At 29.2% G+C, this 16,085-nt stretch overlaps 1 protein-coding gene across 3 annotated transcripts in view; it reads left to right on the top strand.

Annotated features, from left to right (window-relative positions):
* The window catches only part of LOC122500450 (dihydropyrimidinase), a 345,407-nt gene that overhangs the window by 14,485 nt on the left and 314,837 nt on the right, over positions 1–16,085 (top strand). The window contains exon 1 of one of the 3 annotated variants that reach the window (XM_043609381.1): positions 98–318. The exons of the other annotated variants lie outside the window; for them this stretch is intronic. The gene's annotated coding sequence lies outside the window, so the exon portion shown is untranslated. Of the gene's footprint in view, positions 1–97; positions 319–16,085 lie in introns of those variants that run through there. 3 annotated transcript variants of the gene reach the window in all.

Raw genomic sequence — 16,085 nt, forward strand, 5'->3', positions numbered from 1 at the left:
GTTTCTTTTTCCTCTATTGGTCATAATGGGTTTCCATGACGACGCACAAGTGTTGTTTACATATAAGCGCGAATAGTGTCCGAAAGCATTGTAGTAATCTGGAATTTAATTAGTATTTTTCATAACTTTTCAATAATAATTGTCCTTTTTTAGATATTGAAAGTAACTATTGTTAGCTATTTCACTTTATACAGTGTTATTGTGATATAATCATCATAACAGTGAATTAAGAATTAAATTGACAAGCGAACTCCATTCTAACCTCAAAATTGATTGTCACTTCAGCGATTATTGGATTCAACGTACTTGAAATATTTGGTAAATTATATTTTGAAATATTTTACTGTTTATTATTACTCGAAAAGTGTAAAAAATTTAATTAAAATAAAATTCAATATTTAATTATTTTCTTAAATTTATCGTCTTGTTAGGAAACTTAGTTTATTGCGTAAAAAATAACGCAGAAAGTTTTGATAAAAAAATGTCTTATTGTTTAATTTTTCAAATCGATAATTACTACTTTTTAGACTTTTCTACCTAATATTGACACTTTTTTGGTATAAAATTGTAAATATTTCGATTTTTATAAACTGTGGAAATTTAATATAGTAAAATCTTTCAGAAATAACTTTTAAATAAGCTTTTTAAGATAATTAAATTTTTTAAATATACATATAATTGAGGGTCTGGAACGGATAACTGCCTACTACGCATGGTTGAAAGAGACTAGGTATACCAGACAGGTAGCAGTGAGTGCCTCTATATAGACCTGTAGTTTTTTATGTAGTTTTTCGAAAGTAATTGAAAAATGTATAAAAAAATTTTGGACAATTTTAATTAAAAAATTTGAAAATGATTTTTTGCTACAAAATTGTAATAATAATTCTAAATGCATTTGGAAATATTATAAATAATTTAATTTAAAAAAATTTAAATAATGAAATTCTAAGAAATACTTTATTAAAAAATATTTTAATACAATTTTTAGTAGCTAATTTTCGTTAATTATTATCAGTGGAAGATTTTTCATTAGAATTTTTGATAATTTAATTATTTTCAAAAATTCGCAATGAAAATTGTAGAGAATATATGATTTTCAAAATTTTTAATTATTTAAAAACTCTTTAATTTAGGGTCTGGAACAGATAACAATTTTTAAAAAAGACTAATTTCTAGAATTTTGTATAATAATTTTTTTAAATTCAATCAGCTTAAAAAAAATTAAAATTTTTTTAAAATCTACTTTATTAGCTTTATTAAAATTTTGGAAAAATCGTGTATTTTTCTTGAATTGTTCAAAAAAATTGGATTATTTTTTAATACTATCCAAAAATTCTTCTAAAAAATTCAATTATTTTAAAAAAATTTAACTAAATTTCAATTATTTGATAATTTTTCAAGTATTCACCTAAATGGAGACTAGAGACTATAGGGGAGACTGGAGCGAAAGGTTAAGGGGGAGTGACACCTTTGACCCGAAAAAAAGTCGAATTTTTTTTTTTGATTAAACGATACTTTATAATGTGTAGAATAGAAATTATATCGTCATTAGAGATGATTTCGAAGTTATTTTATATGAAAAAAATCAAAATCTGCAAAAGGTGTCCAAGAGCGCTTCAAGTGCTTTCAAAACTTTAAACGCGTTTTTCTCGAAATGACGTTTTTCAAAACGGTGGGCAGTCTAGCTAGAACAGTTTTGATCGGATTGACTTCGGACAAAGTTTTTTTTTTGATCGTCATTTACTAATGCTTTCGAGTACGTATAGTGGATTTTTTTTGGTTTCTTTGTTTTTTTTGGCAACCGATTTTTAGACAAATTTTCGCCCTAAAAATCGACTTTTTAATTCAAACAACTGCCAAATACACCAAAATTAATATTTTAAAAATATTCTACGTACTCGAAAGCTAAATCTATCTCAGCTTAAGAAAAACTTTGCATTTTTGATTTAGATTAAACGGTCTAACCGAAATCTTGCCCACGGATTTGCTCTGCAGAGAAAGGTGACAAACTTCGGCGCCCTCTATAGGCAACAAATTTAAACTTTTTACGTATAAATATATTTTTGTAAACTTAAAAAGTTAACAAATAAATCACCCAAAACCAAATTTTGTTTACTTTATTCCCGTGTCTTAAAAAAATTCATTAAAAACAGGTTCAAAAGAGGCTTCAAACACGGAGAAAAATGGGAAAATGATTTATGCAATCAGTGTAGTACTCCTTTATAGAATAATATGTGACAGGTACACACTATAGTATTAGAAGTTTCATAGCTGAACAGTTTGGGACTCAACACAAGTTATCCCATTCATCAGCTTAAACAAGACTGTTTATATAGTCTAAGAGGGAATAAGAGTATAAAAAATTGGAATGAGAAATTTCTTTCTCATGTAATTGTTAAAAGAACGCGGCATAGTGTACAAAACACAAGTCAATAATAGAAGCGAATATTGAACAAATAGTACTCAGTCCAGTTCTTTCGAAAAATGAACGCCGTGCACATACAGTAGATACCTACTCGAAAACCACAAGTTATTCTCTCTCTCTCTCTCTCTCTCTCTCTCTCTCTCTCTCTCTCTCTCTCTCTCTCTCTCTCTCTCTCTCTCTCTCTCTCTCTCTCTCTCTCTCTCACACTAATGGTCGTTCACTTATCTTACCGTTTCACTTACTCTTACTACTCTCAACTATTATGCAGTGCAGTTAAGTTCATTAAATTATTAAATATTGGTGTGAAAATAATTAATTATACATTTCATTCAAGGTCAATTCACTATTTTGTACACTCAGTTGTGCTTAGGGCTTAACCCATGCATTGCGTTCGCGAACGACATTCGCAAAGTAGTTGTGCTTAGGCCTTTACAATTATACATAAAGGAGCATTCAGACCTCTGCAGGCTGCCTGCCTGCGCAGGCAGAAGATCGTTCACACCTCACTTTTCTCGTTGAAAAATGAGGGAAGATTTAAATATCTATTAAAATTCAAATCTTCCCTCATTTTTCAACGGGAAAAGTAAGGTGTGAATGATATTCTGCCTGCGCAGGCAGGCAGTCTGCAGAGGTCTGAATGCTCGTTAAGAGCTACGTATAATAAATAACTTTTCAAAAATAAAATTTTTCAAAAATCATAATTATGAGGGGCTGGATCTTAAAACAACACATAAAATTTCTACAGCGGTATTCGCTTGGCTTTTTTCTCAAAAACTGTTATAAATATAAAAAAATCATGAGAAGAAAAAAGATGCGCAAGGAAATTTCCTATAAGATAGTGAAAAACTTTATTTAAGAAAATTATTTTTGGGGTGTCAGGAGCCAACAAAAAGCACTGTATAAATTTTATGTGTTGTTTTAAGATCCAGCCCCTCATTTAATTCATAATTTTGTAGTATATAGGAGATATTAATATAAAATTATAATTTTAAGAATCTTTTAAATATACTTTAAAATATATTTATCTATATAGTTTCACTAGCTGACATTTTTTATAATAAATACTTATTATAATGTTCATATTACAGAATTTGGCGCCATTATCTTTGGTTTTCAGGCAGTATTAAAATTTTTGTATTTTATGTTGCATGGTTGGTATTGATACTTATAAATTCACAAGTTTTAACCTAAAAAAATCTGCCCGCCCTTCGGGCAGCTTCTACTTAGACAGCTTCTAATATTGCTCTAAAGGATGGAAATAAAGGAAATATTAATGAAGAAAGTCACTTATATGGTGCAGGCATCGTAGATTGAAATGACATTTTTCAAAACGGTGGGCAGTCTAGCTGGAACAGTTTTGATCGAATTGACTTCAGACAAAGTTTTTTTTTATCGTCATTTACTAATGCTTTCGGGTACGTAGCGGATTTTTTTTGGTTTCTTTGTTTTTTTTTGGCAACAGATTTTTTGACAAATTTTCGCTCTAAAAATCGACTTTTTACTTCAAACAACTGCCAAATACACCAAAATTAATATTTTTAAAATATCCTACGTAGTCGAAAGCTAAATCTATCTCAGATTCAGAAAAACTTTAAATTTTTGATTTAGATTAAACGGTCTAACCGAAATCTTGCACCGATTTGCTCTGCAGAGAAAAAAGACCAACTTCGGCGCCCTCTATAGGCAACAAATTTAAACTTTTTTTACATATAAATATACTCATACGAGCCTTTTCCGCAATGAGAAGTGTATAGATGCTTGTATACGAGGTGACTTTTAAAGCATTTTTCTTAATATAACACTATTTTAAAGTAAATGTAGATAATAGAAAAGAATTTTCAAAGTAAAACAAAGCTAAATTTATAAGGGAAATGAAGTTTTAAGAAAAAAAGGATAATTTTATTCAAAAAATTGAGACGCATGCATATCCCCTAATCGCCAAGTCGTCGAATGATTAAACAGTCGAATGCCAAGTAATCGAATGGACAAAAAGTCGAATGCTAAAAACATCGAATCGGCATTTAGTCGAATGCTAAAAACATCGAATTGTCAATACGTCGAATGTTCAAAACGTCGAATTATCAATTCGTCGAATGTTAAAAACATCGAATCGTCAATACGACGAATGTTCAAAACGTCGAATTATCAATTCGTCGAATGTTAAAAACATCGAATTGTCAATACGTCGAATGTTCAAAACGTCGAATGATAAAAACGTCGAATGCTAAAAACATCCAATCGTCATGTAGTCGAATGCTAAAAAAATCGAATCTTCAGTTAATCTAATGCTAAAAACATCGAATTCTCAATTCGTCGAATGTTCAAAACGTCGAATGTTTAAAACTTCGAATGGTAAAAACCAGGAAGGAAGAGTAAGGAGACCGAACTCTGTGTAGAAAGCGCTTTAAAAATCTCAGAGAAATATGCACGAAAAGTGCCAGGCTCACTGCGTTCTAGTCGACCTCCAATTAAGTTGATCATGCGCATAAGCTGTGTTGTGTCTCTGTTTCTCGTAAAAATTGTGCGAGTGAGATGTAAGATCTAATGTTTACATTTAGCCGGTCTTAGTGAGATACATACATAATTATACAATACATTTCGTTTTAATAATTATTTATTTATTTTATTTAAAAAATGTCGTGTTGTCTGCCAGGATGTAAAGAAAGAAAAAGAGTCTAAAAACATTAGTCTCTTCTATCCTTCTACGGTATGTAAATATACTCTAGTTATAAACACAATTCTTCTTAACCATTTTCGCAAAATTTTTCCCTTTTCATAAATATATTATTAAATTTTATTATTTTGAAAATCTAAATAATATCACAATTGCAAATAAATAAATTTGCTTTTAAAATTAACACTTTTTAAACTATATAATATTTACCTTGACATAACCACACTTTTCATCTATGTCAACACTGAACTTTAGTTCAGTGCGCATGATCGACTTAATTGGTGATCAACTAGAACACAGTGAGTCTGGCACTTTTCGTGCATATTTCTCAGACATTTGTAGAAGCAGAGTTCGGTCTCCTTACTCTTCCTTCCTGGTAAAAACGTCGAATGTTCAAAACGTCGAATGCTCAAAACGTCGAATCGTCATTTAGTCGAATTATAAAACCATCGAATAGTCCATTCGTCGAATGCTCAAATAGTCGAAACGCCATCTGTTCGAATTATCAAGTAGTAGAATGGTAAAGTTGTCGAATGTTCAAAACGTCGAATCGTCATTTAGTCGAATGCTAAAAACATCGAATCTTCATTTAATCGAATGCTAAAAACATCGAATTCTCAATTCGTCGAATGTTCAAAACGTCGAATTATCAATTCATCGAATGTTAAAAACATCGAATCGTCAACATGTCGAATGTTTAAAACGTCGAATTATCAATTTGTCGAATGCTCAAAAAATCGAATTGTCAATACGTCGAATGCTTAAATCATCGAATTTTCCATTCGTCGAATATTCAAAACGTCAAATGATCAAAACGTCGAATGCTAAAAACATCGAATTCTCAAATCGTCGAATGCTCAAATAGTCGAAACGCCATCTGTTCGAAATGTCAAGTAGTAGAATGGTAAAGTAGTCGAATGGTAAAGTAGTCGAAACGCCATCTGTTCGAATTGCCAAGTAGTAGAATGGTAAAGTAGTCGAATTATCAAAACGTCGAATGATAAAAACGTCGAATGCTCAGAACATCGAAGTGTTAATTCGTCGAATGCTCAAAACGTCGAATGATAAAAACGTCGAATGCTAAAATCATCGAATCGTCAAAAGTTCGAAAAAGTTCTTTGTCTTCAGTAGACATTAACTTAAAACAAAGAACTTTTTCGAACTTTTGACGATTCGATGATTTTAGCATTCGACGTTTTTATCATTCGACGTTTTAAGCATTCGACAAATTAACAGTTCGATGTTCTGAGCATTCGACGTTTTTATCATTCGACGTTTTGAACATTCGACTACTTTACCATTCTACTACTTGGCAATTCGAACAGATGGCATTTCGACTACTTTACCATTCTACTACTTGACATTTCGAACAGATGGCGTTTCGACTATTTGAGCATTCGACGATTTGAGAATTCGATGTTTTTAGCATTCGACATTTTGATCATTCGACGTTTTGAACATTCGACGAATGGAAAATTCGATGATTTAAGCATTCGACGTATTAAAAATTCGATTTTTTGAGCATTCGACAAATTGATAATTCGACGTTTTGAACATTCGACATGTTGACGTTTCGATGTTTTTAACATTCGATGAATTGATAATTCGACGTTTTGAACATTCGACGAATTAAGAATTCGATGTTTTTACCATTCGATTAAATGAAGATTCGATGTTTTTAGCATTCGACTAAATGACGATTCGACGTTTTGAACATTCGACAACTTTACCATTCTACTACTTGATAATTCGAACAGATGGCGTTTCGACTATTTGAGCATTCGACGAATGGACTATTCGATGGTTTTATAATTCGACTAAATGACGATTCGACGTTTTGAGCATTCGACGTTTTGAACATTCGACGTTTTTACCATTCGAAGTTTTAAACATTCGACGTTTTGAACATTCGACGAATTGAGAATTCGATGTTTTTAGCATTCGATTAACTGAAGATTCGATATTTTTAGCATTCGACTACATGACGATTGGATGTTTTTAGCATTCGACGTTTTTATCATTCGACGTTTTGAACATTCGACGTATTGACAATTCGATGTTTTTAACATTCGACGAATTGATAATTCGACGTTTTGAACATTCGTCGTATTGACGATTCGACGTTTTTAGCATTCGACGTTTTAAACATTCGACGTTTTGAACATTCGACGTATTGACAATTCGATATTTTTAGCATTCGACGTTTTGTCCATTCGATGTTTTTAGCATTCGACTTTTTGTCCATTCGATTACTTGGCATTCGACTATTTGATCATTCGACGACTTGGCGATTAGGGGATATGCATGCGTCTCAAAAAATTTATTCACACTGAAAACAGGTTAGAAGTTAATAATTCCTTGTTACTCTAACTAACCGACATTAGATATTTCTCGTATACGGTAAGCAGATTTTGTATTAAATTTAATTATTTTATATAAGAACATTTATATAATAAATAAATAATAATATATTATTAATTAGTATTGAAAAAAACTTATTAATTCTACCGCCAATACAAAATCGTGCTTACCGCATCCGAGAAATATCTAATGTCGGTAAGTTAGAGTAACAAGGAATTATCAAATTCTAACCTTTTTTCAGTGTGAATAAATTTTTTGAACAAAATTATCCTTTTTTCTTAAAACTTAATTTCCTTTATAAATTTAGTTTTGTTTTACTTTGAAAATTCATTTCTATTATCTACATTTACATTAAATTAGTGTTATATTAAGAAAAATGCTTTAAAAGTCACCTCGTATACAAGCATCTATACACTTCTCATTACGGAAAAGGCTCGTATGAGAGTTTTCTCATATTTCTCATACGAGCTACCGAGCTCGTATACGAACTCCGCGGTCCGTGTATCGAATTTTTTTTACTGGGAGGCCTCAAAGGTGTCACTCCCCCTTAAACTGTCAAAACAGTTAAAATTCATTATCTTTTGAACAGAAATAGTTAGAGCATTGCAATTTTAATTATAGAAGGGTGTTATGACCCTAAATAAATGTCCGGAGTTATGTGACATTCTGCTCTCTAAATCTAAATATGTGAAAATTCACATATTTGTACGTTATAAGTCGTCCTCTCGATCAATAAGTGCATATACACTTATAATAAGTGAAATTTCACTCAGAATAAGTGAAAAATTCACTTATTTATAAGTGTATATGCACTTATTGATCGAGAGGACGACTTATAACGTACAATAAGTGAAATTTCACATATTCAGATTTAGAGAGTGTTCATTTTTGTGGTGTCCATATTAAAATTTTTTTTTCACCCTACTTTTGAAAATTTTTTCATAAAAGAAAATATCAACTTTTAAGTATATTTTTGCATTTATTCTCACCGCGATTTTTTTAGTTCATTATTTGGGTCCCCTGAAGAGATACCTAAAGGTATTTGCTAAATGAGGGGCTCAAAGTAAAAGTGGTATAAAATAACAGTGCAAGCAAAAGTGAGTCAAGTTTTCGTAAGCGCGGAAGAAAGAAACAAATGTTACGCTACGAGGAAAAACGAATTACTTTTGGCTGCGAGCAAAAGCGGGATAAGATTTCACTGCGCGCAAGAAAGGGATACAGATATATTCCGTTTTTGCCCGCACTCATTTTAAGATTCATTTTTGCCTGTTTCACTCTTCCCATATATTTTATATTATTACCACTTTAATACTTATAATGATATTATTTCAAAATTAATTAACAAATTCAATTTTTTAAAATTTTAATTTTAAAATAATATAATTATTTCAAGTTTTAGGTATTTAAATTTAAATTCAATTACTTTACAATCAGACAAGAATCGAAAATTTTTTTTCAGCAGACCATCAATTTTTTTGCATTTTCCTACTCAAGTAGGTACCCAATAAATACCTAATAAGTTTCGTCCTATTATCGATAGGGGAAAGTTGTTAAATCAACCCCTAAATTTAAAAAAATAAAAAAAAATAGGAAAAAATTGTTATTTAAAAACTAATAACGAGACCATAAATTTTATTGCATAAAATTCATTCACTCGATGCCCAATCAATACAAAAAAATTTTGACCCGCAAGTCGATAGGGGAAAGTTGTCATTTTCAACCCTTAATATTTAAAAAATCGAAAAAAAATTACAAAAAACTTTATTAAAATTGCAGTTATCCTTTGACCAGCGATTTTCTTTTTGTTTATTGTTTCTACATACTCCACTAATAAGTAAAAATAATTTCAGAAAAATCGCCGCCCGGAAAACTTGACTTTTTTGCCCGTAAAAATTAAAAAATTGAAAAAAAAGTTAGAAAAAAATTTGTGAAAATTACAATTATCCTTTGACCAGGGATTTTTTTTTTGTTTATTGCTTCTACATACTCCACTAATAAGTAAAAACAATTTTAGAGAAATTGCCGCCCGGAAAACTTGATTTTTCTGTCCGTAAAAATTAAAAAATTGAAAAAAATTAGAAAAAAATTTGTTAAAATTACAATTATCTTTTGACCAGGGATTTTCTTTTTGTTTATTGCTTCTACATACTCCACTAATAAGTAAAAACAATTTCAGAGAAATTGCCGCCCGGAAAACTTGATTTTTCTGTCCGTAAAAATTAAAAAATTGAAAAAAATTAGAAAAAAATTTGTTAAAATTACAGTTATCTTTCGACCAGGGATTTTTTTTGTTTATTGCTTCTACATACTCTACTAATAAGTAAAAACAATTTCAGAGAAATTGCCGCCCGGAAAACTTGATTTTTCTGTCCGTAAAAATTAAAAAATTGAAAAAAATTAGAAAAAAATTTGTGAAAATTACAATTATCTTTTGACCAGGGATTTTCTTTTTGTTTATTGCTTCTACATACTCCAATGATAAATAAAAATAATTTCAGAAAAATCGCCGACCGGAATACTTGATTTTTTTGACCATAAAAACAAAAAAAAAATAAGAAAAAAATTGTAAAAATTACAGATGTCTTTTGACCAGAGATTTTCTTCCTCTTCTTACTTCTACACATTCCCCTAATGTATCTACACAATTTCAAAAAAATTGTCGCCCGGAAACTTTGACTTTTTTGCCCGTAAAAACAAAAAAATTAAGAAAAAATAGGTAAAAAAATGGTGAAAATTACAAATTTCTTTTGACGAGAGATTTTCTTCTTGTTTCTTACTTCTACATATTTCCCTAATGTATCAACAAAATTTCAAAAAATTCGTCGACCGGAAACTTTGATTTTTTGCCCGTAAAAATGAAAAAATTAAAAAATTAAAAAAAAAATGTAAAAATTACAGTTGTTTTTTGACCAGGGATTTTTTCTTCTTTGTTATTACTTCTACATATTCCTCTAATATGTGTACATAATTTTAAAAAAATTGCCTTCCGGAAAGTTTTACTTTTTGCCCGTAAATATTAGTAAAACTCAAAAAAATAAGAAAAAAAATTGTTAAAATCACAGTTGCCATTTGTCCGAATTGTGCAATTCAAGGGGAGATTTTTATTTATCGTGTCTTCTTTTGGCATTCGTTCAGTGCTCGGCCAATGCAGCGATACTTTAAATCCTACGGGAAGACGAGATTACCCGAATACACCCGAAGTAATTCTCCAACACAAACTCTCAACGTCGCCTGTTCTCTCCGCGAACTTGAGTGTTTGCCTGTTGGGTCCTAGCTCTGGTGCGTTCGGCAATTTTCGGCTTACCTTGAGATTTAAAGACTCGCTACGTTGCTTTCCACGTTTAGCACAACGAACGAAAATCGAATAGGGACTACCAAATGACATTTTGGTCCTACACACAGTGGGATTTTTTTACAATTTACTTTTCAAAAATGTCTTCAGCCTACAATTTTTAAACGATTTGAGTGTTCTTGTATTTAAATTAAAGGGGAATAAATTCTTATGACATCCCTTGAGACTGATTTTTGAGATATTAATTGTTTATAATTTTTTAGTTTAATCAAAGTTAACAAATTAATACAATTTTTTAAAATGGACTTTTATTTCTTATTCCGTTACTGCACATGATTTAAATCAGTTCAAGATAATCCAAGAAGACCACTAGGCAATTAATAAAACATATAATAATTTTTTTAATTGTTGTAAACAATAATAATTGAAAAATAGATTTTTCTGAAATTATTTTTACTTATTAGTGGAGTATGTAGAAGCAATAAACAAAAAGAAAATCCCTGGTCAAAAGATAATTGTAATTTTCACAAATTTTTTTCTAATTTTTTTTCAATTTTTTAATTTTTACGGGCAGAAAAATCAAGTTTTCCGGGCGGCAATTTTTCTGAAATTATTTTTACTTATTAGTAGAGTATGTAGAAGCAATAAACAAAAAGAAAATCCCTGGTCAACAGATAATTGTAATTTTCACAAATTTTTTTCTAATTTTTTTTCAATTTTTTAATTTTTACGGGCAGAAAAATCAAGTTTTCCGGGCGGCAATTTTTCTGAAATTATTTTTACTTATTAGTGGAGTATGTAGAAGCAATAAACAAAAAGAAAATCCCTGGTCAACAGATAATTGTAATTTTCACAAATTTTTTTCTATTTTTTTTTCAATTTTTTAATTTTTACGGGCAGAAAAATCAAGTTTTCCGGGCGGCGATTTTTCTGAAATTATTTTTCATTATTAGTGGAGTATGTAGAAACAATAAACAAAAAAAAATCGCTGGTCAAAGGATTTCGATTTTTTAAATATTAAGGGTTGAAAATGACAACTTTTCCCTATCGACTTGCAAGTCAAAATTTTTTTGTATTCATTGGGCATCGAGTGAATGCATTTTATGCAATAAAATTTATGGTCTCGTTATTAGTTTTTAAATAACAATTTTTTCCTATTTTTTTTTATTTTTTTAAATTTAGGGGTTGATTTGACAACTTTCCCCTATCGATAATAGGACGAAACTTATTAGGTATTTATTGGGTACCTACTTGAGTACGAAAATGCGAAAAAATTGATGGTCTGATGAAAAAAAAATTTCGATGCTGAGCATCGATGGCAACTTCAGGCACATTAAAATTTAATTATTTAAAATTTCAATCTAAATTCTAATGTATATTTAATAAAAATTGAATTTTAGAAAAATTAAACTACGAATATTTGTAAATTTTAATTGCTAAAAATTTGCCTTAAATTTCATACTATAATTTTTTGAAAATAATTAATTTGAAATATAATTTTTGTTAAAAAGTTTGTAAATAATATAAATGTAGGAAATTTGAAATACAAATTTTTGTATATTTGAAATACTTACTTTTTTTCACAAATTTAGGTCAGTAATTACATTTTAAGGAATTTTTAATGCGAGATTTTTTAAACATAATTGAATTTCTAAAAAATTTTATTACAATAATTGAAATTGACTTATGAAACTAAACTTTTATTAAAAAAATTTTAATAATTGAACTTTGGAAGAAATAGAGTTATAATGTTTAGGAATTTTGACTTGAAATTTTTTGTTAATTTCAATTATTAAAATTTGTTATTTAACAACCTTTTGAAAATAATTTTTCGAGAAAAATTTTCGAGAAAAATGAAAAAGTTTTCCAGTAAAAATTAGCATGTTAAAAACTTGAAAAATATTAGGAAATTATTTATCTACATATAAATAAATAAATAACATGATCATATTTTTAATGTAACTAACAAATTTTTCAACAACAACAAAATATTAAAAATAAGTTTTGGAAGAAATATTCTGTTCACTTTAAAGGAATATTCTATCAATATTCACACATTATTATTATTATTTTTATTATTTATTCTTATTTTATTATTCACACATTGAAACAATTAAATAAAAGTAAAATAAACGAAATGGAATCAAACGTCAAATTGTCAAAATGTAGCGACGGCTCGTATCTCGACATTACTATAGACTTCACGGTGCGAGCAAAAGCGGATCAACTTTTGACTAAGAGCAAAAATGGGATAGCCATTTAGCCCGCTTTTGCTCGCGCTCGAAAGAAATTCTGTTTTTCCTCGCAGCATTCATCTGGCCCATTCTTACCCGTCAGAAAAGTTAACTCACTTTTGCTCGCACTGTTATTTTATACCACTTTTTCTTTGAGCCCCACAAATATCTTTAGTCAGATTTTTTATATTTGTTGTTCAAGCCAAAAACGCACCCTGTGGCGAAATGTCAAAAAAAGAGTGGGGCGAAAAGTTAAATGTATTTTTACATGTTGTTAAAAATATTTTTTACATTTTTCGCTTTTTGGGTTTATTTGTTTAAAACTTATTTATTTGACATTGGGCAAGTACTCTGTTAAAAAACAAGACCGTTCACGTGAAATAAACCAAGATTTTTTTTTTTGAAATTTTATTTTTTTAACTTTACAACTGTTCTAAATCTTTTGTTAAATAAACACAGATCTTTTATTAACTAAATTACTTGTTTACGTATACTTTAACTTATCTACTACTTAACACCTATCAGAAAATAGTTTTAGTAGGCTAGAAATAGAATTTAACATTTTGCCCCAGCATGGGGCGAAAAGTTAAAAAAAACGAAATTTTCAAAGAAGGACAAAACATGTATTTTATGCGAAAATATTTTTAAAAAATGTTATTTCGTATATGAGTGTGTGTGTAAACATCACATTTTCATAAATATGTATCTCGAGATCATGAAGAGGGTATAGGTACAAAAGGTCCAAGACAGAAAGTCCAATTTGAAAGGTCCAATACAAAATATCTAAAATTTTGAAAGGTCCAATAGTCAGAATATCCAGAAGTACAAAAAGTCAAAAATTTAAAAATATCCAAAGTAAAAAAATTTATTCCAAAACCAATGTACTCTCTAAATCTGAATAAGTGAAATTTCACTTATTTTAAGTGAATGAATATTTATTCCATGTTTCAAAACTCTTCCACGTAGAATAAGTGAATATTCACACATGAAATAAGTGAATTATATTCACTTATGAATAAGTGAATTACATTCACTTATGAATAAGTGAATATTCAATTATGAGATAAGTGAATACTCAGACATTAAGAAGTGAATGTAAATAAATAATCAGGATCAATATTATATAAAAAAAATATTTATTTACTATCAACTATTTAACACTCTCTTCTCTTCTCATTATCAGTCTGAAACTTATAAACATATCAATTTTTCAACTTTTTTAAGCTAAATTCCCAAACGGTCACCCATCCTAATATTAACAGCAAGCAATGTCGCTTAACTTTCATGATCAACGAGAAACACTACAATGCCACTTAATAAGTTGCCTTATACTCATAGAAAATTATTGGGTGATACTTATAAAGAGTTAGTTTATTGTGTTCTACTTTAACGTTTTGTTTAAGATTTCTCTTATTATATATGTATATAAGTACTTAGTAAATAAAAACATTTAAAAGTTGGTATAAATAATAAATTGTAATATAATGCGCAGATGAATTTCTTTTTAACTAAATATTTCACTTATACATAAGTGGGGATTTCACTTATTGATAAGTGAAGACAAGTTCACACATAAAAAAGTGAATGTTTCACTTATGTATAAGTAGATTCTACTTATTAATAAGTGAGAAAAAGGTTCACACATGAAAAAAGTGAAAATTTCACTTATTCAGATTTAGAGAGTATAAAAAAAGGTTATATAAAACATGTGATTTTAAAAATATAAATGGTATCCAAGTAATTTAATGTATTCCATCTGTCGCGGTTGCCCTCAACAAATGTTTCGTAGCGAGTCACGATACTCAAAATTTTTTCTTCAATGCGTTGAAAATGATCATCTATCAATTTTAACATTTATCACAACAACTTATAAAAATATAAACAAACTCACAAAAAATTTATTTGACATTTATAAAAAAACAAAAAAGCATGCAACAACTTCAAACCAAAGAAACGACAATAAAACAATTCATTCGATTATTTTCAAATTTATTATTTTCTATTAATAATTTTCTCTGGACTTTTTAAGTTATTGGAACTTTCACATTGGACATTTTGCCCATTTTGGACTTTTTAAGTGTTGGACTTTTCGTCCTTTTGGACCTTCTAATCTAAGTCTTGGATCATTTGCCCTCTGGAACTTCTAAGTTTTCGAACTTTTCGGATTGGTTTTTTTACTTTGGATCTTTTGTACCCCAATCCATGAAGAGCTTTAGGAATGAATTTTTTTTAACCCTTTCGCGCCTCCAGTACATAAATGTACCACTTACAAAATTTAATAAAACTCTTATAATTTTAAACCTATTAACAATTAATATAGCTTTTTTAATCACCAACGTAACTACAATATATAAAAAATTACATAGTACTATTATAATTGTTATAAACAATATGTCTAATATTGTTAAAAAAATAGCAAAATTTCACTGTAAAAGAAAGAGCGTCTTGGTTTAAGACGTTTACGTGGTCACATTTTAGACGTTTATAAGCGTCTTATTTGCCTTCTAAAATGCATGTATTTGGAGGTTATGTTTTTCATTTAAGACGCTCAAATAAGACGCATATAATTTACATAAGACGTTTCTAAACGTCTTATTTTTAGACGCCATTTTTTGCAGTGTTCCCGTGTAGAAATTTATTTATCGCTGATTATGAATTTAAAGTCATAGTTTTTCAAAGTTTTCAAAATTCAAGTTGATGGACATTTTTTTCAAAATTGCTCATATCCCAGTAAAAAAACGAATTCAAACGGATTGAAATAAATTAAGATTTTTGGTAGAAAGCGAGATTCATTCAAGCTCTTTGTATATTCGATTGAATTCGATTCAATTGGCCTGAAGTTGTGCAAACGAATTCGCATTCGTAAGAAATGACCAAGGCATATGCATTGAATTCGTGCTGACGAATTAAAAAAAATTAAAGGCCCCAAAACTTGTCCATTGAATTAGTATGAATAGAAGGTTTGGAAGTTCAATACAGTAGTTTAACGAATTCAGGAAAATTGCAACATAGCTCCAATTCGTATTTGTCACAAAGCGGGATTCACAGAAACTCTTTGTGAATTCTTTTTAATTAATTTCAATTAGTTTTTGTTTACTG

Source organism: Leptopilina heterotoma, unplaced genomic scaffold (assembly GCF_015476425.1).
Source record: "Leptopilina heterotoma isolate Lh14 unplaced genomic scaffold, ASM1547642v1 Lhet_186, whole genome shotgun sequence".
NCBI classification, from domain to species: domain Eukaryota; kingdom Metazoa; phylum Arthropoda; class Insecta; order Hymenoptera; family Figitidae; genus Leptopilina; species Leptopilina heterotoma.